Below are 22,441 nucleotides of genomic sequence, written 5' to 3' on the forward strand. Positions count from 1 at the left end.
ACTGAGCGAACTAATCAGACCTTGGAGACCTATTTGAGATGCTTTGTGTCTGCTGATCAGGATGATTGGGTGGCTTTTTTGCCATTGGCCGAGTTTGCCCTTAATAATCGGGCTAGTTCGGCTACTTTGGTTTCGCCTTTTTTTTGGTAATTTTGGTTTTCATCCTCGTTTTTCTTCTGGGCAGGTTGAGCCTTCTGACCTTCCTGGTGTGGATTCTGTGGTCGACAGGTTGCAGCAGATTTGGGCTTATGTGGTGGACAATTTGGTGCTGTCTCAGGAGGAGGCTCAGCGTTTTGCTAACCGTCGTCGGTGTGTTGGTTCCCGGCTTCGGGTTGGTGATCTGGTTTGGTTATCTTCCCTGTTATGTTTGCTAATGACAGGTGTTATGAAGGCAATCCAGAAACACAGTGTGCTTAGCGATCAGAGCGCACACAGTGATCTGACAAATACCCAAAAATACAAGAACGAGCTCTGAGACGTGGAAACTCTGTAGACTGCACACCTGATCCTATCCTAAACACAACTAAAAGCGGCTGTGGATTGCGCCTAACAACTACCTGGGCAACTCGGCACAGCCTAAGAAACTAGCTAGCCTGAAGATAGAAAAATAGGCCTGACTTGCCCCAGAGAAATTCCCCAAAGGAAAAGGCAGCCCCCCACATATAATGACTGTGAGTAAGATGAAAAGACAAAACGTAGGGATGAAATAGATTCAGCAAAGTGGGGCCCGATATTCTAGGACAGAGCGAGGACAGTAAAGCGAACTTTGCAGTCTACAAAAAACCCTAAAGCAAAACCACGCAAAGGGGGCAAAAAAAAACCACCGTGCCGAACTAACGGCACGGCGGTACACCCTTTGCGTCTCAGAGCTTCCAGCAAAAAAAAAAAGACAAGCTGGACAGAAAAAAAGCAACAAAAAAGCAAAAAGCACTTAGCTATACAGAGCAGCAGGTCACAGGAACAATCAGGAGAAGCTCAGATCCAACACTGAAACATTGACAAGGAGCAAGGATAGCAGCATCAGGCGGAGTTAAGTAATGAAGCAGTTAACGAGCTCACCAGAACACCTGAGGGAGGAAGCTCAGAAGCTGCAGTACCACTTGTGACCACAGGAGTGAATTCAGCCACAGAATTCACAACAGTGCCCCCCCCCCTTGAGGAGGGGTCACCGAACCCTCACCAGAGCCCCCAGGCCGACCAGGATGAGCCGCATGAAAGGCACGAACAAGATCGGAAGCATGAACATCAGAGGCAAAAACCCAGGAATTATCTTCCTGAGCATAACCCTTCCATTTAACCAGATACTGGAGTTTCCGTCTAGAAACACGAGAATCCAAAATCTTCTCCACAATATACTCCAATTCCCCCTCCACCAAAACCGGGGCAGGAGGCTCAACAGATGGAACCATAGGTGCCACGTATCTCCGCAACAACGACCTATGGAATACATTATGTATGGAAAAGGAGTCTGGGAGGGTCAAACGAAAAGACACAGGATTGAGAACCTCAGAAATCCTATACGGACCAATAAAACGAGGTTTAAATTTAGGAGAGGAAACCTTCATAGGAATATGACGAGAAGATAACCAAACCAGATCCCCAACACGAAGTCGGGGACCCACACGGCGTCTGCGATTAGCGAAAAGTTGAGCTTTCTCCTGGGACAAGATCAAATTGTCCACTACCTGAGTCCAGATCTGCTGCAACCTATCCACCACAGAATCCACACCAGGACAGTCCGAAGACTCAACCTGTCCTGAAGAGAAACGAGGATGGAACCCAGAATTGCAAAAAAATGGAGAAACCAAGGTAGCCGAGCTGGCCCGATTATTAAGGGCGAACTCAGCCAACGGCAAAAAGGACACCCAATCATCCTGGTCTGCAGAAACAAAACATCTCAGATATGTTTCCAAGGTCTGATTGGTTCGTTCGGTCTGGCCATTAGTCTGAGGATGGAAAGCCGAGGAAAAGGATAGGTCAATGCCCATCCTACCACAAAAGGCTCGCCAAAACCTTGAAACAAACTGGGAACCTCTGTCAGAAACAATATTCTCAGGAATGCCATGCAACCGAACCACATGCTGAAAGAACAAAGGTACCAAATCAGAGGAGGAAGGCAATTTAGCCAAGGGCACCAGATGGACCATTTTAGAAAAGCGATCACAGACCACCCAAATAACTGACATCTTTTGAGAAACGGGAAGGTCAGAAATGAAATCCATCGAAATATGTGTCCAAGGCCTCTTTGGGACCGGCAAGGGCAAAAGCAACCCACTGGCACGAGAACAGCAGGGCTTAGCCCTAGCACAAATCCCACAGGACTGCACAAAAGTACGTACATCCCGTGACAGAGATGGCCACCAGAAGGATCTAGCCACTAACTCTCTGGTACCAAAGATTCCAGGATGACCAGCCAACACCGAACAATGAAGTTCAGAGATAAGTTTATTAGTCCACCTATCAGGGACGAACAGTTTCTCTGCTGGACAACGATCAGGTTTATTCGCCTGAAATTTTTGCAGCACCCGCCGCAAATCAGGGGAGATGGCAGACACAATGACTCCTTCCTTGAGGATACCCGCTGGCTCAGATAAACCCGGAGAGTCGGGCACAAAACTCCTAGACAGAGCATCCGCCTTCACATTTTTAGAGCCCGGAAGGTACGAAATCACAAAGTCGAAGCGGGCAAAAAATAACGACCAACGGGCCTGTCTAGGATTCAAGCGCTTGGCAGACTCGAGATAAGTCAAGTTCTTATGATCAGTCAATACCACCACGCGATGCTTAGCTCCTTCAAGCCAACGACGCCACTCCTCGAATGCCCACTTCATGGCCAGCAACTCTCGATTGCCCACATCATAATTACGCTCAGCGGGCGAAAACTTCCTGGAAAAGAAAGCACATGGTTTCATCACTGAGCAATCAGAACCTCTCTGTGACAAAACCGCCCCTGCTCCAATCTCAGAAGCATCAACCTCGACCTGGAACGGAAGAGAAACATCTGGCTGACACAACACAGGGGCAGAACAAAAACGACGCTTCAACTCCTGAAAAGCTTCCACAGCAGCAGAAGACCAATTAACCAAATCAGCACCCTTCTTGGTCAAATCGGTCAATGGTTTGGCAATGCTAGAAAAATTACAGATGAAGCGACGATAAAAATGAGCAAAGCCCAGGAACTTTTGCAGACTTTTCAGAGATGTCGGCTGAATCCAATCCTGGATGGCTTGGACCTTAACTGGATCCATCTCGATAGTAGAAGGGGTAAAGATGAACCCCAAAAATGAAACTTTCTGCACACCGAAGAGACACTTTGATCCCTTCACAAACAAAGAGTTAGCACGCAGTACCTGAAAAACCATTCTGACCTGCTTCACATGAGACTCCCAATCATCTGAGAAGATCAAAATGTCATCCAAGTAAACAATCAGGAATTTATCCAGATACTCACGGAAGATGTCATGCATTAAAGACTGAAACACAGATGGAGCATTGGCAAGTCCGAACGACATCACTAGATACTCAAAATGACCCTCGGGCGTATTGAATGCAGTTTTCCATTCATCTCCTTGCCTGATTCTCACCAGATTATACGCACCACGAAGATCTATCTTAGTGAACCAACTAGCCCCCTTAATCCGAGCAAACAAGTCAGATAACAATGGCAAGGGATACTGAAATTTAACAGTGATCTTATTAAGAAGGCGGTAATCAATACACGGTCTCAGCGAACCATCCTTCTTGGCTACAAAGAAGAACCCTGCTCCCAGTGGTGATGACGATGGGCGAATATGTCCCTTCTCCAGGGATTCCTTCACATAACTGCGCATAGCGGCGTGTTCGGGCACGGATAAATTAAATAATCGACCTTTAGGGAATTTACTACCAGGAATCAAATTGATAGCACAATCACAATCCCTATGCGGAGGTAGAGCATTGGACTTGGGCTCTTCAAATACATCCTGATAATCAGACAAGAACTCTGGGACCTCAGAAGGGGTGGATGACGAAATCGACAAAAATGGAACATCACCATGTACCCCCTGACAACCCCAGCTGGATACCGACATGGAATTCCAATCCAATACTGGATTATGGGTTTGTAGCCATGGCAACCCCAACACGACCACATCATGCAGATTATGCAACACCAGAAAGCGAATAACTTCCTGATGTGCAGGAGCCATGCACATGGTCAGCTGGGCCCAGTATTGAGGTTTATTCTTGGCCAAAGGTGTAGCATCAATTCCTCTCAATGGAATAGGACACCGCAAAGGCTCCAAGAAAAACCCACAACGTTTAGCATAATCCAAATCCATCAGATTCAGGGCAGCGCCCGAATCCACAAACGCCATGACAGAAAACGACGACAAAGAGCATATCAAGGTAATGGACAGAAGGAATTTGGACTGTACAGTACCAATGACGGCAGACCTAGCGGACCGCTTAGTGCGCTTAGGACAATCAGAAATAGCATGAGTGGAATCACCACAGTAGAAACACAGACCATTCAGACGTCTGTATTCCTGCCGTTCAACTCCAGTCATAGTCCTATCGCACTGCATAGGCTCAGGTTTAACCTCAGGCAGTACCGCCAAATGGTGCACAGATTTACGCTCGCGCAAGCGTCGACCGATCTGAATGGCCAAAGACAAAGACTCATTCAAACCAGCAGGCCTAGGAAATCCCACCATAACATCCTTAAGAGCCTCAGAGAGACCCTTTCTGAACAAAGCTGCCAGCGCAGATTCATTCCACTGAGTGAGTACTGACCATTTCCTAAATTTCTGACAATATACTTCTATATCATCCTGACCCTGGCACAAAGCCAGCAAATTTTTCTCAGCCTGATCCACTGAATTAGGCTCATCGTACAGCAATCCGAGCGCCAGGAAAAACGCATCGACACTACTCAATGCAGGGTCTCCTGGCGCAAGAGAAAATGCCCAGTCTTGAGGGTCGCCGCGCAAAAAAGAAATAATAATCAAAACCTGTTGAATAGGATTACCAGAAGAATGAGGTTTCAAGGCCAGAAATAGCTTACAATTATTTTTGAAACTTAGAAACTTAGTTCTATCTCCAAAAAACAAATCAGGAATAGGAATTCTTGGTTCTAACATAGATTTCTGATCAATAGTATCTTGAATTTTTTGTACATTTATAACGAGATTATCCATTGAAGAGCACAGACCCTGAATATCCATGTCCACACCTGTGTCCAGAATCACCCAAATGTCTAGGGGAAAAAAAAAGTGAACACAGAGCAGAAAAAAAAAAAAAAAATGATGTCAGAACTTTTTCTTTCCCTCTATTGAGAATCATTAGTTTCGGCTCCTTGTACTGTTATGTTTGCTAATGACAGGTGTTATGAAGGCAATCCAGAAACACAGTGTGCTTAGCGATCAGAGCGCACACAGTGATCTGACAAATACCCAAAAATACAAGAACGAGCTCTGAGACGTGGAAACTCTGTAGACTGCACACCTGATCCTATCCTAAACACAACTAAAAGCGGCTGTGGATTGCGCCTAACAACTACCTAGGCAACTCGGCACAGCCTAAGAAACTAGCTAGCCTGAAGATAGAAAAATAGGCCTGACTTGCCCCAGAGAAATTCCCCAAAGGAAAAGGCAGCCCCCCACATATAATGACTGTGAGTAAGATGAAAAGACAAAACGTAGGGATGAAATAGATTCAGCAAAGTGGGGCCCGATATTCTAGGACAGAGCGAGGACAGTAAAGCGAACTTTGCAGTCTACAAAAAACCCTAAAGCAAAACCACGCAAAGGGGGCAAAAAAAACCCACCGTGCCGAACTAACGGCACGGCGGTACACCCTTTGCGTCTCAGAGCTTCCAGCAAAACAAAAGACAAGCTGGACAGAAAAAAAGCAACAAAAAAGCAAAAAGCACTTAGCTATACAGAGCAGCAGGTCACAGGAACAGGAGAAGCTCAGATTCAACACTGAAACATTGACAAGGAGCAAGGATAGCATCATCAGGCGGAGTTAAGTAATGAAGCAGTTAACGAGCTCACCAGAACACCTGAGGGAGGAAGCTCAGAAGCTGCAGTACCACTTGTGACCACAGGAGTGAATTCAGCCACAGAATTCACAACACTTCCCGTCATGTTCCTATGAAGGTTTCTTCCCCTAAGTTTAAGCCTCGATTTATTGGTCCTTATAGGATTTCTGAGATTATTAATCCGGTGTCCTTTCGCCTGGCGCTTCCAGCCTCGTTTGCTATTCATAATGTCTTCCATAAATCTTTGTTGCGGAAATATGTGGAGCCCGTTGTTCCCTCTGTTGAACCTCCGGCCCCTGTATTAGTCGATGGGGAGTTGGAATATGTTGTTGAGAAGATTTTGGATTCTCGTTTTTCGAGGCGGAAGCTTCAGTACCTTGTCAAATGGAAGGGTTATGGCCAGGAGGATATTTCTTGGGTTTCTGCCTCTGATGTCCATGCCGTTGATTTGGTTTGTGCCTTTTATCAGGCTCATCCTGATCGGCCTGGGGGCTCTGGTGAGGGTTCGGTGACCCCTCCTCAAGGGGGCGGTACTGTTGTGAATTCAGCTTTTGGGCTCCCTCCGGTGGTTGTAGAGGGTAATGCAGTTGTGCCTGGATTGCAGGAGTGGACATGTGTATCTACTAATTGCAGGACTGACTGGGGTAATTGCAGGATCCTTTAGTCAGTGCCAGTTGTCCATTGTTCTTGAAGGAGTCACTTCCCTGCTGGTCTCTCCAGTTTGCTGTGTTTTTTACAAAGATAAGTCCTGGCTTAGTTTTTGCTGTCCACCTGCAGTGGACTTTATAGTTCTGTGCATTTTTATGTTTTTGTCTTGTCCAGCTTGGTCTGTGAAGGATTTTTTGCAGCCTAGCTATTTCTCTGGAGATGCAGATTATACCCCCCATGTCTTTAGTCAGATGTGGTGATCCGTATTTTCTGTGGTGGATATTTTCTAGTGTTTTTATACTGACCGCATAGTGCTCTGTTCTATTCTTTCTTTTTAGCTAGTATGGCCTCCTATGCTAAAATCTGATTTCATATCTGCGTATGTTTTTTCCCTCTCCTCTCACAGTCAATATTTGTGGGGGGCTATCTATCCTTTGGGGATTTTCTCTGAGGCAAGATAGGTTTCCTGTTTCTGTCTTTAGGGGTAGTTAGATCTTAGGCTGTGCCGAGGGGTCTAGGGAGTGTTAGGTACCCCCCACGGCTACTTTTAGTTGCGCTGCTAGGTTCAGGGTTTGCGGTCAGTACAAGGACCACCTTCTCCAGAGTACGTCTCATGCTGCTCCAAGGCCACCAGATCATAACAGGCGGTATCCTAAGAAAGGACAAGAAGAGAAGGATATTGTGGAAAGTGAGAAACTAGATCAAGCACAAAGGAGAGCCAGTAGGAGTCGTGCCTCGAGAACGGCATCTTCCTACTGAGGCGCGTAGCCGGTGACCGGAACACCGAGGAAGTAACTGACTCTATGCCTTACTTCAAATACCGCAGGACAGTTAATTATAGGTTGGCTGTTTACCATACATCACCTAAGCAGACATAGGGGGTAAGCGTGGAGAGGGGCGTCTCTAGGGTCCCAGAATAGCTCTGAGCCTTCCCGTCAAACGGGTGCGTCCTATCCAGATAACTTGGGGGACGAAGAGAGAGAGAGAGAAAGAGAAAGAACGAGAACAGAAGTTGTGAGGACTATCCCGAATGCTCAGCAGGGAAGAACTACAACACACAGGCGCTAGTGGTAGGCACTGATTTCCACCTGCAACTCTGGATGTGCCTTCGGACCGGCCGGACTCAGCCAGCCCTGTTAGCAATGCTCTGGATTGAGGATCCCGAAGTCTTCAGTAAAAGGTAAAGAGACTGCAACCCTGTGTCCTTGTTATTGACTGCGCCTCACACCATCGCCACCTACACTACTGGGAAGCCCTGGGGATACACTTCACCTGTGGGAAGGTATACCATCCAGCTGCCATTCCATCACCCCAGCGGACCCCTAAGCAGCGTCGGTCACCCTGACCGAACACCACAGGTGGCGTCACGAACCCTTGACAAACTACCTTCACCCCTTTCATTGGACGCCCCTTAGCAGAGTCACGGACCAGGTCCAGCCACCGTGACAACCACAGAACTGAGACAGAGAGGACCGGTACCGAGTAACCTGTGGCCCTGTGTCTAGGGGCGCTCCATATGTACTGTAGGTACTGTCTGTATGCGTACATGTACTATATGTGTATATGTATGTACTGTATATACTATATGCATTTTTGTATGTACTGTATGCGTATATGTATGTTCTGTATGTGTATATGTATGTAAAATACATATACACTACAAAGAATCTGGGCAATTTTCTTGTAAAAAGCCACTATGATCACAACCCTACTGTTCCCTCCTTTTTATCATCATTTTCTAGAAACTACCCTGGTTGCAAACCCTGTAATAGTTGTGTTGCTTGCCCAAACATCATGAGACCTAAGACCTTTTCAAACGCAAAAGGGAATAAAATCTTTGATATCAAAAATGAAATAACTTGCAAAACAAAGGTAGTCATTTATTATGCCACCTGTCCATGTAACTAATTTACTTAGGCATGACAACCAGGCAATTCAAAGTCCGGATCCAAGAACATGTTCTGGGAATACAAGCGGCCAAGGAAACCAATGACATCTCCACCCTAAAAACTTTACCTAAACACTTTAAAATCTTTCATAATTGTGACGCATCACTATTGAAAGTGATGGGTATTGATTTAATTAAACCTAGTGAACGGGGTGGGAGAATTGGCTCTCGTTTGGCTATGTTAGAAACAAAATGGATCTGGACACTTGATACTGTTTCTCCCAAAGGTTTGAATGAGAACCTATCCTTTGTGTCCTTCTTATAGCTTTTCCTTTGTACACTCGCTCATTTTGTACACCGGCTTATTTTAATCTTGAATTTTATTTCATATATTGTGTATACGCCTTTTATATTTTTTACTTTTTAACTCTATTTTATTTAGATGATTTCTTTGATAATATTGACTACTATTGCCTCTGGATTGCTCTTGAAGTTATACCCCTTATCACCGATTACTTACCTCGTGACAGCTTATGAATATTCTCCACGGATATATTCCATCTTCAAGTGATCACCCAATCCATATGCTTTTACTACAATTGGAGACTATATAGACTTTTGTTTATAATTGGGACTATGTTATCATATTATTATTTATTCTAAGTCTTACTTCTTAATTTTTATTTTTTATTTATTTATTTGTCCCCTTTTTCTTTTTTTCTTTTTTCATTTTTTCATATACGGTATATCTTTTATTTGTTTTTACTTCATTTATTTATTTTTTATTTTTATATTCATATTTATTTTTATTTATATTTATTTTTATATTTTTATTTTTTTGTGCAAAAAAATGTATTATATATTTTTGTTTCATTATTTCTGTCATTTATATCTATTTTCTTTACTTATTTATTCCTTATTTAATTTTATTTATCTTTAGCAAAAAATTTTTTTATTTATTTAATATTATTTTTATTTTAATTTATATTATTTTCTTTTTCCATATATATTTCTCCATCTTTATCATAGTTGTAGTTCAGTTTCCCCTCTCGTTTAATGGGACAGCAATATTTAAGTATATATATATATATGTGTCTATACACGTCTCTCTATATATATGTAGCTATATGAACATATAAATTAATCTTAACATATTATTAATATTTAATTTCATTCAAGTGTTGTGGTTTTCTAGCTCATATGTACTGTAGGTGTATATGTGTGTACTGTATATCTATGTACTGCGTGTACTGTATGTGTATATATATGTACTGAATATCTATGTACTGTATGTGTATATGTACTGTATGTGTATATGTGTGTACTGTATATGTATGTACTGCGTGTACTGTATGTGTATATATATGTACTGTATAGTACTGTATATGTATGTACTGTATATCTATGTACTGTATGTGTATATGTACTGTATGTACTGTATATGTATGTACTGCATGTACTGTATGTGTATATGTATGTACTGTATATGTATGTACTGCATGTACTGTATGTGTATATGTATGTACTGCATGTACTGTATGTGTATATGTATGTACTGTATATCTATGTACTGTATATCTATGTACTGTATGTGTATATGTACTGTATGTGTATATGTGTGTACTGTATATGTATGTACTGTGTGTACTGTATGTGTATATATATGTACTGTATATCTATGTACTGTATGTGTATATGTACTGTATGTGTATATGTGTGTACTGTATATGTATGTACTGCGTGTACTGTATGTGTATATATATGTACTGTATATTTATGTACTGTATGTGTATATGTACTGTATGTGTATATGTGTGTACTGTATATGTATGTACTGCGTGTACTGTATGTGTATATATATGTACTGTATAGTACTGTATATGTATGTACTGTATATCTATGTACTGTATGTGTATATGTACTGTATGTACTGTATATGTATGTACTGCATGTACTGTATGTGTATATGTATGTACTGTATATGTATGTACTGCATGTACTGTATGTGTATATGTATACTGTATATCTATGTACTGTATATCTATGTACTGTATGTGTATATGTATGTACTGTATGTGTATACAGTACAGACCAAAAGTTTGGACACACCTTCTCATTTAAAGATTTTCCGTATTTTCATGATTATGAAAATTGTAAATTCACACTGAAGGCATCAAAACTGTGAATTAACACATGTGGAATTATATACTTAACAAAAAAGTGTCTTATATTCTAGGTTCTTCAAAGTAGCCACCTTTTGTTTTGATGACTGCTTTGCACACTCTTGGCATTCTATTGATGAGCTTCAAGAGGTAGTCACTGGAAATGGTCTTCCAACAATCTTGAAGGAGTTCCCAGAGATGCTCAGCACTTGTTGGCCCTTTTGCCTTCACTCTGCGGTCCAGCTCACCCCAAACCATCTCGATTGGGTTCAGGTCTGGTGACTAATGAGGGCCTAAAGCCCGAAACACGTGTCCACAGGTAGGAATTGGTTGGCTGTGTAAATTTAGAAACTAATCCGCAGCATTGCACGCTTGGCGGTTCCAAGCGCTGTGGATTAGACTGGGGTGGAGAGAGATGATTTGCATAGCTCCGCCTACTGCAAAGGATTCTGGGTAAACCTGCTATTCTTTGTATTATGCTGCTTGCAAGTACTTTCCGTTTCAGGAAAGCATCCACTATCTTAAATGAAAAAACACACAAAGAATTGTCCTAAAGCCAAATTGGATATAATTCCACACCAAACATAAAAAAGGGGTGGACAAAAGATTTGTGTAATTAACAGCACCTGTAACTTACCTGTGGCACCTAACAGGTGTTGGCAATAACTAAATCACACTTGCAGCCAGTTGACATGGATTAAAGTTGACTCAACCGCTGTCCTGTGTCCTTGTGTGTACCACATTGAGCATGGAGAAAAGAAAGAAGACCAAAGAACTGTCTGAGGACTTGAGAAACCAAATTGTGAGGAAGCATGAGCAATCTCAAGGCTACAAGTCCATCTCCAAAGTCCTGAATGTTCCTGGGTCTACCGTGCGCAGTGTCATCAAGAAGTTTAAAGCCCATGGCACTGTGGCTAACCTCCCTAGATGTGGACGGAAAAGAAAAATTGACAAGAGATTTCAACGCAAGATTGTGCAGATGTTGGATAAAGAACCTTGACTAACATCCAAACAAGTTCAAGCTGCCCTGCAGTCCGATGGTACAACAGTGTCAACCCGTACTATCCGTCGTCGTCTGAATGAAAAGGGACTGTATGGTAGGAGACCCAGGAAGACCCCACTTCTTACCCCGAGACATAAAAAAGCCAGGCTGGAGTTTGCCAAAACTTACTTGAAAAAGCCTAAAACGTTTTGGAAGAATGTTCTCTGGTCAGATGAGACAAAAGTAGAGCTTTTTGGGCAAAGGCATCAACATAGAGTTTACAGGAGAAAAAAAGAGGCATTCAAAGAAAAGAACACGGTTCCTACATTCAAACATGGCGGAGGTTCCCTGATGTTTTGGGGTTGCTTTGCTGCTTCTGGCACTGGACTGCTTGACCGTGTGCATGACATTATGAAGTCTGAAGACTACCAACAGATTTTGCAGCATAATGTAGGGCCCAGTGTGAGAAAGCTGGGTCTCCCTCAGAGGTCATGGGTCTTCCAGCAGGACAATGACCCAAAACACACTTCAAAAAGCACTAGAAAATGGTTTGAGAGAAAGCATTGGAGACTTCTAAGGTGGCCAGCAATGAGTCCAGACCTGAATCCCATAGAACACCTGTGGAGAGATCTAAAAATGGCAGTTTGGAGAAGGCACCCTTCAAATATCAGGGACCTGGAGCAGTTTGCCAAAGAAGAATGGTCTAAAATTCCAGCAGAGCATTGTAAGAAACTCATTGATGGTTACCGGAAGCGGTTGGTCGCAGTTATTTTGGCTAAAGGTTGTGCAACCAAGTATTAGGCTGAGGGTGCCAATACTTTTGTCTGGCCCATTTTTGGAGTTTTGTGTGAAATGATCAATTTTTTGCGGTGGCGGCAGCTTTCTTGAGACCGTCCCCGGCCGTCCGTCCATGAGAGGAGCAGATGTATGGGCGATGGTGAGAGCGGCGGATGCGCCATCTTCGACAGTGCAGGAACAGCACATGGTCCGCGCATAACAATAACAGTACAAGTGTGTAGATGACAGAGAAGCCGAGGGCCCGGCTGGGAGTGTGGCTCACATAGGGCACCCTGCGGGACAGTGCCGGCACATGGGCTGGCTCTGAAGAGCTGTTCACATGCGGGGTGATAGTCCGCCCTTCCTGTAGTGCGGCACGGAGGCCGCTGCTGGCGGAGGACATCGTGGCTGCTCCTGGGAGTGTGCGGAGCCCCGGGCACAGGTCAGATGATGGCGGCTGCTGTGATCTCCCAGTTGTATTTCCGTGTCCCACATTGTGAGCGCTCGCTGCTTCCTCCCCATTATAACCTCGTGCACCATGTGCGGGTCACGTGTCAGCAGTGACGCACGCAGGAGACACTGACTGGAGGAGAGTAGGGAGGGGGCACTGTGCCTGTCGCTGACCCGGGATTTCCGTTACAGACAGACAGACAGACGGAAGTACCCCTTAGACGATTATATAGATAGACTAGATGGTGGCCCGATTCTAACGCATCGGGTATTCTAGAATATGCATGTCCACGTAGTATATTGCACAGCCATTTAGTATATTGCACAGCCACGTAGTATATTGCACAGCCACATAGTATATAACACAGTCATGTAGTATATTGCCCAGTCACGAAGTATATTGCACAGCCACGTAGTATATAACACAGTCATGTAGTATATTGCCCAGTCACGTAGTATATTGCCCAGCCACATAGTATATAACACAGTCATGTAGTATATTGCCCAGTCACGTAGCATATTGCACAGCTACGTAGTATATTGCCCAGCCACGTAGTATATTGCCCAACCATGTAGTATATTGCCCAGTCACGTAGTATATTGCACAGCCACGTAGTATACTGAACAGCCACATAGTATATTGCACAGCCACAGAGTATATAGCACAGCCACAGAGTATATAGCATAGCCCACGTAGTATATACTCACCTTCCGTCCGCAGCTGTCACCGCCGCATGTGCTGCGCTGTTTGCTGCTGTCGCAGCTGTCATCAATAAACGCAGCCGTCATCACTGACTGCTGCCGCAAATTTAGTCCCTGGCTTTTGGCGGTGGTAGGTCCAACAGCGCCCATGGTCCCGGCCGGCTCCGCCTTCCTCACGGCAACTCCGCCTCCTTTGCAGTGCTTCTGGCCGGGCCTGTACTGGCTGGCCGCAAACCGCGGCCGGTAATTTAGTCCCCGGCTTTTTGGCGAGGTTGGCCAACAGCGTCCATGGTCCCGGCCGCCTCCGCCCTCGTCATGGAGACTCCACCCCCTTCGCAGCGCTTCTGGCCGGCTCTGCATACTTCCTGGCCTCAACTGCCCTTTTGTGTACGCCCACTGGCTGGCTGCGACCAATGAATATCTGGGACAGACAGACAGACGGAAGTGACCCTTAGACAATTTATAGTAGATACATAGATGTTTCTATCCATATATCTATCTGGCTAATTTCACACATCAGGTTTTTGCCGTCAGGCACAATCTGGCAAGTTTTGAAAACGATCCTTTTTTTTCTGCTGGATCCGTTTTTCTCATAGAGTTGTATTAGCGCCGGATTGCGCCTGATGGCCACACGTTTCATCCCTTTTTTGCCGGATCCGTCAAAAAAGCTGTTTCCGACGGACGGAAAACACATACAGAGGAACGGTTTTTCTGTCCGGCGAAAAAAAGCACAGCGACAGATCCGGCGAAAAACGTATGAAACTGAGATGTGAAATGATGAATCCGGCCTCCGAATCCGTTTTTTCATGCATGTTTCCATTCAAATCATGCACATTTTCTGTTCGCTCTCTTCTTTTTTTTAAAAAACCCCCAGATCAGTTGCATCAGTTTTTCACTATTTGCAACGGATCCGTTTTTTCAAAAATTCGCCAGATCCTGCCTGACGGAAACAAACTGATGTGTGAAAATAGCCTAACTATCCATATATCTATCTACATCTATCCATCTCATTCCTTCTATCTATCTATCTCAGGCCGGCGTCACACTTGGCGTAGGAAAATACGGTCCGTTTTTTACTGGCGCGATACGCAGACATGTTCCCAAAACAGTGTTCTGTATGTAATCCGTTGGCAAGGTTGGCAAGAATTTCATTGGCGGAATTTTTGCGCAATTCGCTGACAAACGCAGCATGCTGCGATTTTCTACGCCCGTAAAATACGGCTGCGAAATATACGGCAGATAGGAGCTGCCCGATAGAGAATCATTGGTCCATGTGCAATGCGTAGTTTTTCGCCTCTCATATGTCCGTAAAACTCTCTAGTGTGACGCCGGCCTCATTCTATCTATCTATCTATCTATCTATCTATCTATCTATCTATCTATCTATCTATCTATTATCTATCTATCTATCTATCTATCTATTATCTATCTATCTATCTATTATCTATCTATCTATCTATTATCTATCTATCTACTATCTATCTATCTATCTATCCCATATCTATCTATTATCTATCTATCTATCATCTATCTATCTATTATCTATCTATCTATCTAATATATATCTATCTATCATCTATCTATCTATTATCTATCATCTATCTATTATCTATCTATTATCTATCATCTATCTATCATCTATCTATTATCTATCTATCATCTATTTGCCTATATATCTCATTCTTTCTATCTGTCTGTCTGTCTGTCTATCTGTGTGTAATGGAGTGTGGGTTGGACAAATGTAAAAGAGGAGGTTGGACAAGAAATGACATCACACATCTTTTTTGTTGTTGTCAATAATAGATCTTTATTTAGCTTTCAAAATGCATACAATTCCGCATTGAAAAACGCATCAAAAAACGCAGCAAAACCGCACCTGTGTTTTCTGGAAGAGAGGGAATAATCTGCAGCAGAAATTCCTAAGGCTAATCCGCATCGTGTGCACATAGCCTTAAAGGGACTCTGTCACCTGAATTTGGCGGGACTGGTTTGGGTCATATGGGCGGAGTTTTCTGGTGTTTGATTCACCCTTTCCTTACCCGCTGGCTGCATGCTGGGTGCAATATTGGATTGAAGTTCATTCTCTGTCCTCCATAGTACACGCCTGCGCAAAGCAATCTTGCCTTGCGCAGGCGTGTACTATGGAGGACAGAGAGTGAACTTCAATCCAATATTGCAGCCAGCATGCAGCCAGCGGGTAAGGAAAGGGTGAATCAAACACCTGAAAACTCCGCCCATATGACCCAAACCAGTCCCGCCAAATTCAGGTGACAGGTTCCCTTTAATCTCTGAGCACTAAAAAATACTCAGAGGACCCCGGAGCATGATCGGGAAATCTCAAGTAACGAGTATATTCGCTCATCACTAGTAACAATACAAACCCAGAAAACAATCCTACTTAATGGGGCATAATGTGCCTGTGCTGTATGATGATCATATGCCAGTCATTACCTTCACCTCCAAGGACCCAATGGATGGTGTAACAAATCCCAGCATGCAACCCACCGTTGAAATTTTTTTATCCAGCTCCCCTTGATGCACATTTCTGATGAAGCGTCATCAGAAGGTATTGTTCTATGCAAAATAAATGAAGATTTTAATTTTTGCATTTGAGTGATTTGGGGGTCGTTTTCTTTGTTTGGACTAAGGTGTAACCAGCGGTGATCCTGCAGAAAAGCATTTGTCCTAGTGGATTTGTCAGAAATTGATTTCTCCAAGAAACCAGACCCCTCAATTAAAGGCCATTGTAAGATTTAGCCACTAGATGGCAATAGAAAAGCAGCAGAAACATATACTGTGAGGATGGTCTTACAATACAGTATCAGGTGTTACACAGCTGTATCAAATCAGTGTATCTAATGCTGTGTAACACTGTATCTGAACTGGTGTATCACACCAGTCATGTGTGATACTGTCTGCTGAGCCGTGTATCTAATCCTATCCTGTGTGATACTGTCTGCTGAGCCGTGTATCTAATCCTATCCTGTGTGATACTGTCTGCTGAGCCGTGTATCTAATCCTATCCTGTGTGATACTGTCTGCTGAACCGTGTATCTAATCCTATCCTGTGTGATACTGTCTGCTGAGCTGTGTATCTAATCCTATCCTGTGTGATACTGTCTGCTGAGCTGTGTATCTAATCCTATCCGGTGTGATACTGTCTGCTGAGCCGTGTATCTAATCCTATCCTGTGTGATACTGTCTGCTGAGCCGTGTATCTAATCCTATCCTGTGTGATACTGTCTGCTGAGCCGTGTATCTAATCCTATCCTGTGTGATACTGTCTGCTGAACCGTGTATCTAATCCTATCCTGTGTGATACTGTCTGCTGAGCTGTGTATCTAATCCTATCCTGTGTGATACTGTCTGCTGAGCTGTGTATCTAATCCTATCCGGTGTGATACTGTCTGCTGAGCCGTGTATCTAATCCTATCCTGTGTGATACTGTCTGCTGAACCGTGTATCTAATCCTATCCTGTGTGATACTGTCTGCTGAGCTGTGTATCTAATCCTATCCTGTGTGATACTGTCTGCTGAGCTGTGTATCTAATCCTATCCGGTGTGATACTGTCTGCTGAGCCGTGTATCTAATCCTATCCTGTGTGATACTGTCTGCTGAGCCGTGTATCTAATCCTATCCTGTGTGATACTGTCTGCTGAGCCGTGTATCTAATCCTATCCTGTGTGATACTGTCTGCTGAACCGTGTATCTAATCCTATCCTGTGTGATACTGTCTGCTGAGCTGTGTATCTAATCCTATCCTGTGTGATACCATCTGCTGAGCCGTGTATCTAATCCTATCCTGTGTGATACTGTCTGCTGAGCTGTGTATCTAATCCTATCCTGTGTGATACTGTCTGCTGAGCTGTGTATATAATCCTATCCTGTGTGATACTGGCTGCTGAGCCGTGTATCTAATCCTATCCTGTGTGATACTGTCTGCTGAGCCGTGTATCTAATCCTATCCTGTGTGATACTGACTGCTGAGCCGTGTATCTAATCCTATCCTGTGTGATACTGTCTGCTGAGCCGTGTATCTAATCCTATCCTGTGTGATACTGTCTGCTGAGCTGTGTATCTAATCCTATCCTGTGTGATACTGTCTGCTGAGCTGTGTATCTAATCTTATCCTGTGTGATACTGTCTGCTGAGCTGTGTATCTAATCCTATCCTGTGTGATACTGTCTGCTGAGCCGTGTATCTAATCCTATCCTGTGTGATACTGACTGCTGAGCCGTGTATCTAATCCTATCCTGTCTGATACTGTCTGCTGAGCCATGTATCTAATCCTATCCTGTGTAAAACTGTCTGATGAGCCATGTATCTAATCCTATCCTGTGTGATACTGTCTGCTGAGCCATGTATCTAATCCTATCCTGTGTGATACTGTCTGCTGAGCCGTGTATCTAATCCTATCCTGTGTGATTCTGTCTGCTGAGCTGTGTATCTAATCCTATCCTGTGTGATACTGACTGCTGAGCTGTGTATCTAATCCTATCCTGTGTGATACTGTCTGCTGAGCCGTGTATCTAATCCTATCCTGTGTGATACTGTCTGCTGAGCTGTGTATCTAATCCTATCCTGTGTGATACTGTCTGTTGAGCCGTGTATCTAATCCTATCCTGTGTGATACTGTCTGCTGAGCCGTGTATCTAATCCTATCCTGTGTGATACTGTCTGCTGAGCCGTGTATCTAATCCTATCCTGTGTGATACTGGCTGCTGAGCCATGTATCTAATCCTATCCTGTGTGATACTGACTGCTGAGCCGTGTTTCTAATCCTATCCTGTGTGATACTGTCTGCTGAGCTGTGTATCTAATCCTATCCTGTGTGATACTGTCTGCTGAGCCGTGTATCTAATCCTATCCTGTGTGATACTGTCTGCTGAGCCGTGTATCTAATCCTATCCTGTGTGATACTGTCTGCTGAGCCGTGTATCTAATCCTATCCTGTGTGATACTGTCTGCTGAGCCGTGTATCTAATCCTATCCTGTGTGATACTGTCTGCTGAGCCGTGTATCTAATCCTATCCTGTGTGATACTGTCTGCTGAGCCATGTATCTAATCCTATCCTGTGTAAAACTGTCTGATGAGCCATGTATCTAATCCTATCCTGTGTGATACTGTCTGCTGAGCCTTGTATCTAATCCTATCCTGTGTGAAACTGACTGCTGAGCCGTGTATCTAATCCTATCCTGTGTGATACTGTCTGCTGAGCCGTGTATCTAATCCTATCCTGTGTGATACTGTCTGCTGAGCTGTGTATCTAATCCTATCCTGTGTGATACTGTCTGCTGAGCCGTGTATCTAATCCTATCCTGTGTGATAGTGTCTGCTGAGCCATGTATCTAATCCTATCCTGTGTGATAGTGTCTGCTGAGCTGTGTATCTAATCCTATCCTATGTGATACTGTCTGATGAGCCGTGTATCTAATCCTATCCTGTGTGATACTGTCTGCTGAGCCAGGTATCTAATCCTATCCTGTGTGATACTGTCTGCTGAGCCGTGTATCTAATCCTATTCTGTGTGATACAGTCTACTGAGCCGTGTATCTAATCCTATCCTGTGTGATACTGTCTGCTGAGCTGTGTATCTAATCCTATCCTGTGTGATACTGTCTGCTGAGCCGTGTATCTAATCCTATCCTGTGTGATACTGTCTGCTGAGCCGTGTATCTAATCCTATCCTGTGTGATACTGTCTGCTGAGCCGTGTATCTAATCCTATCCTGTGTGATACTGTCTGCTGAGCCGTGTATCTAATCCTAGCCTGTGTAATACTGTCTGCTGAGCCGTGTATCTAATCCTATCCTGTGTGATACTGTCTGCTGAGCCGTGTATCTAATCCTATCCTGTGTGATACTATCTGCTGAGCTGTGTATCTAATCCTATCCTGTGTGATACTGTCTGCTGAGCCGTGTATCTAATCCTATCCTGTGTGATACTGACTGTTGAGCTGTGTATCTAATCCTATCCTGTGTGATACTGTCTGCTGAGCCGTGTATCTAATCCTATCCTGTGTGATACTGTCTGCTGAGCCGTGTATCTAATCTTATCCTGTGTGATACTGTCTACTGATTCGTGTATCTAACCCTATCCTGTGTGGTACTGTCTGCTGAGGAATCATTAGTAGGAATGTGAGTAGGGATCTTTAGTAGAAATAATCATTAGCAAGGATGTGAGTAAGGATCATTAGTAGAAAGGATCATTAGTAGAGATGTGAGTAGGGATCATTAGTATAAAGGATCATTAGCAGGGATGTGAGCAGGGATCATTAGTAGAAGGGATCATTAGTAGTAGGGATCATTAGTAGAAGGGATCATTAGTAGTAGGGATCATTAGTAGAAGGGATCATTACTAGAAAGGATCATTAGCAGGGATGTGAGTGGGGATCATTAGTAGTAGGGATCATTAGTAGAAGGGATCATTAGTAACAGGGATCATTAGTAGTAGGGATCATTAGTTGTAGGGAACATTAGTAGAAAGGATCATTAGTAGTAGGGATCATTAGTAATAGGGATCATTAGTAGAAGGGATCATTAGTAGTAGGGATCATTAGTAGAAGGGATTATTAGTAGTAGGGATCATTAGTAGAAGGGATCATTAGTAGTAGGGATCATTAGTAGAAGGGATCATTAGTAGAAAGGATCATTAGCAGGGATGTGAGTGGGGATCATTAGTAGTAGGGGTCATTGGTAGTAGGGGTCATTAGTAGAAGGGATCATTAGTAGAAGGGATCATTAGTAGTAGGGATCATTAGTAGAAGGGATCATTAGTAGAAAGGATCATTAGCAGGGATGTGAATGGGGATCATTAGTAGTAGGGATCATTAGTAGAAGGGATCATTAGTAGAAGGGATCATTAGTAGTAGGGATCATTAGTAGTAGGGATCATTAGTTGTAGGGATCATTAGTAGAAAGGATCATTAGCAGCAGGGATGTGAGTGGGGATCATTAGTAGTAGGGATCTTTAGTAGAAAGGATCATTAGTAGTAGGGATCATTAGTAGTAGGGATCATTAGTAGAAGAGATCATTAGTAGAAAGGATCATTAGCAGGGATGTGAATGGGGATCATTAGTAGTAGGGATCATTAGTAGAAGGGATCATTAGTAGTAGGGATCATTAGTAGTAGGGATCATTAGTAGAAAGGATCATTAGCAGGGATGTGAGTGGGGATCATTAGTAGTAGGGGTCATTGGTAGTAGGGGTCATTAGTAGAAGGGATCATTAGTAGAAGGGATCATTAGTAGTAGGGATCATTAGTAGAAGGGATCATTAGTAGAAAGGATCATTAGCAGGGATGTGAATGGGGATCATTAGTAGTAAGGATCATTAGTAGAAGGGATCATTAGTAGAAGGGATCATTAGTAGTAGGGATCATTAGTAGTAGGGATCATTAGTTGTAGGGATCATTAGTAGAAAGGATCATTAGCAGCAGGGATGTGAGTGGGGATCATTAGTAGTAGGGATCTTTAGTAGAAAGGATCATTAGTAGTAGGGATCATTAGTAGAAGGGATCATTAGTAGTAGGGATCATTAGTAGAAGGGATCATTAGTAGAAAGGATCATTAGCAGGGATGTGAATGGGGATCATTAGTAGTAGGGATCATTAGTAGAAGGGATCATTAGTAGTAATGATCATTAGTAGTAGGGATCATTAGTAGTAGGGATCATTAGTTGTAGGGATCATTAGTTGTAGGGATCATTAGTAGAAAGGATCATTAGCAGCAGGGATGTGTAGTAGGGATCATTAGTAGAAGGGATCATTAGTTGTAGGGATCATTAGTAGAAGGGATCATTAGTAGAAAGGATCATTAGCAGGGATGTGAGTGGGGATCATTGGTAGTAGGGGTCATTGGTAGTAGGGGTCATTAGTAGAAGGGATCATTAGTAGAAGGGATCATTAGTAGTAGGGATCATTAGTAGAAGGGATCATTAGTAGAAAGGATCATTAGCAGGGATGTGAATGGGGATCATTAGTAGTAGGGATCATTAGTAGAAGGGATCATTAGTAGAAGGGATCATTAGTAGTAGGGATCATTAGTAGTAGGGATCATTAGTTGTAGGGATCATTAGTAGAAAGGATCATTAGCAGCAGGGATGTGAGTGGGGATCATTAGTAGTAGGGATCTTTAGTAGAAAGGATCATTAGTAGTAGGGATCATTAGTAGAAGGGATCATTAGTAGTAGGGATCATTAGTGGAAGGGATCATTAGTAGAAAGGATCATTAGTAGTAGGGATCATTAGTTGTAGGGATCATTAGTTGTAGGGATCATTAGTAGAAGGGATCATTAGTAGTAGGGATCATTAGTAGTAGGGATCATTAGTTGTAGGGATCATTAGTTGTAGGGATCATTAGTAGAAAGGATCATTAGCAGCAGGGATGTGAGTGGGGATCATTAGTAGTAGGGATCATTAGTAGAAGGGATCATTAGTAGTAGGGATCATTAGTAGAAGGGATCATTAGTAGTAGGGATCATTAGTAGTAGGGATCATTAGTAGTAGGGATCATTAGTAGAAGGGATCATTAGTAGTAGGGATCATTAGTAGAAGGGATCATTAGTAGTAGGGATCATTAGTAGAAGGGATCATTAGTAGTAGGGATCATTAGTAGTAGGGATCATTAGTTGTAGGGATCATTAGTTGTAGGGATCATTAGTAGTAGGGATCATTAGTAGTAGGGATCATTAGTTGTAGGGATCATTAGTTGTAGGGATCATTAGTAGTAGGGATCATTAGTAGTAGGGATCATTAGTTGTAGGGATCATTAGTTGTAGGGATCATTAGTAGTAGGGATCATTAGTAGTA

Source organism: Ranitomeya imitator, chromosome 1 (assembly GCF_032444005.1).
Source record: "Ranitomeya imitator isolate aRanImi1 chromosome 1, aRanImi1.pri, whole genome shotgun sequence".
Taxonomy (NCBI): Eukaryota; Metazoa; Chordata; class Amphibia; order Anura; family Dendrobatidae; genus Ranitomeya; species Ranitomeya imitator.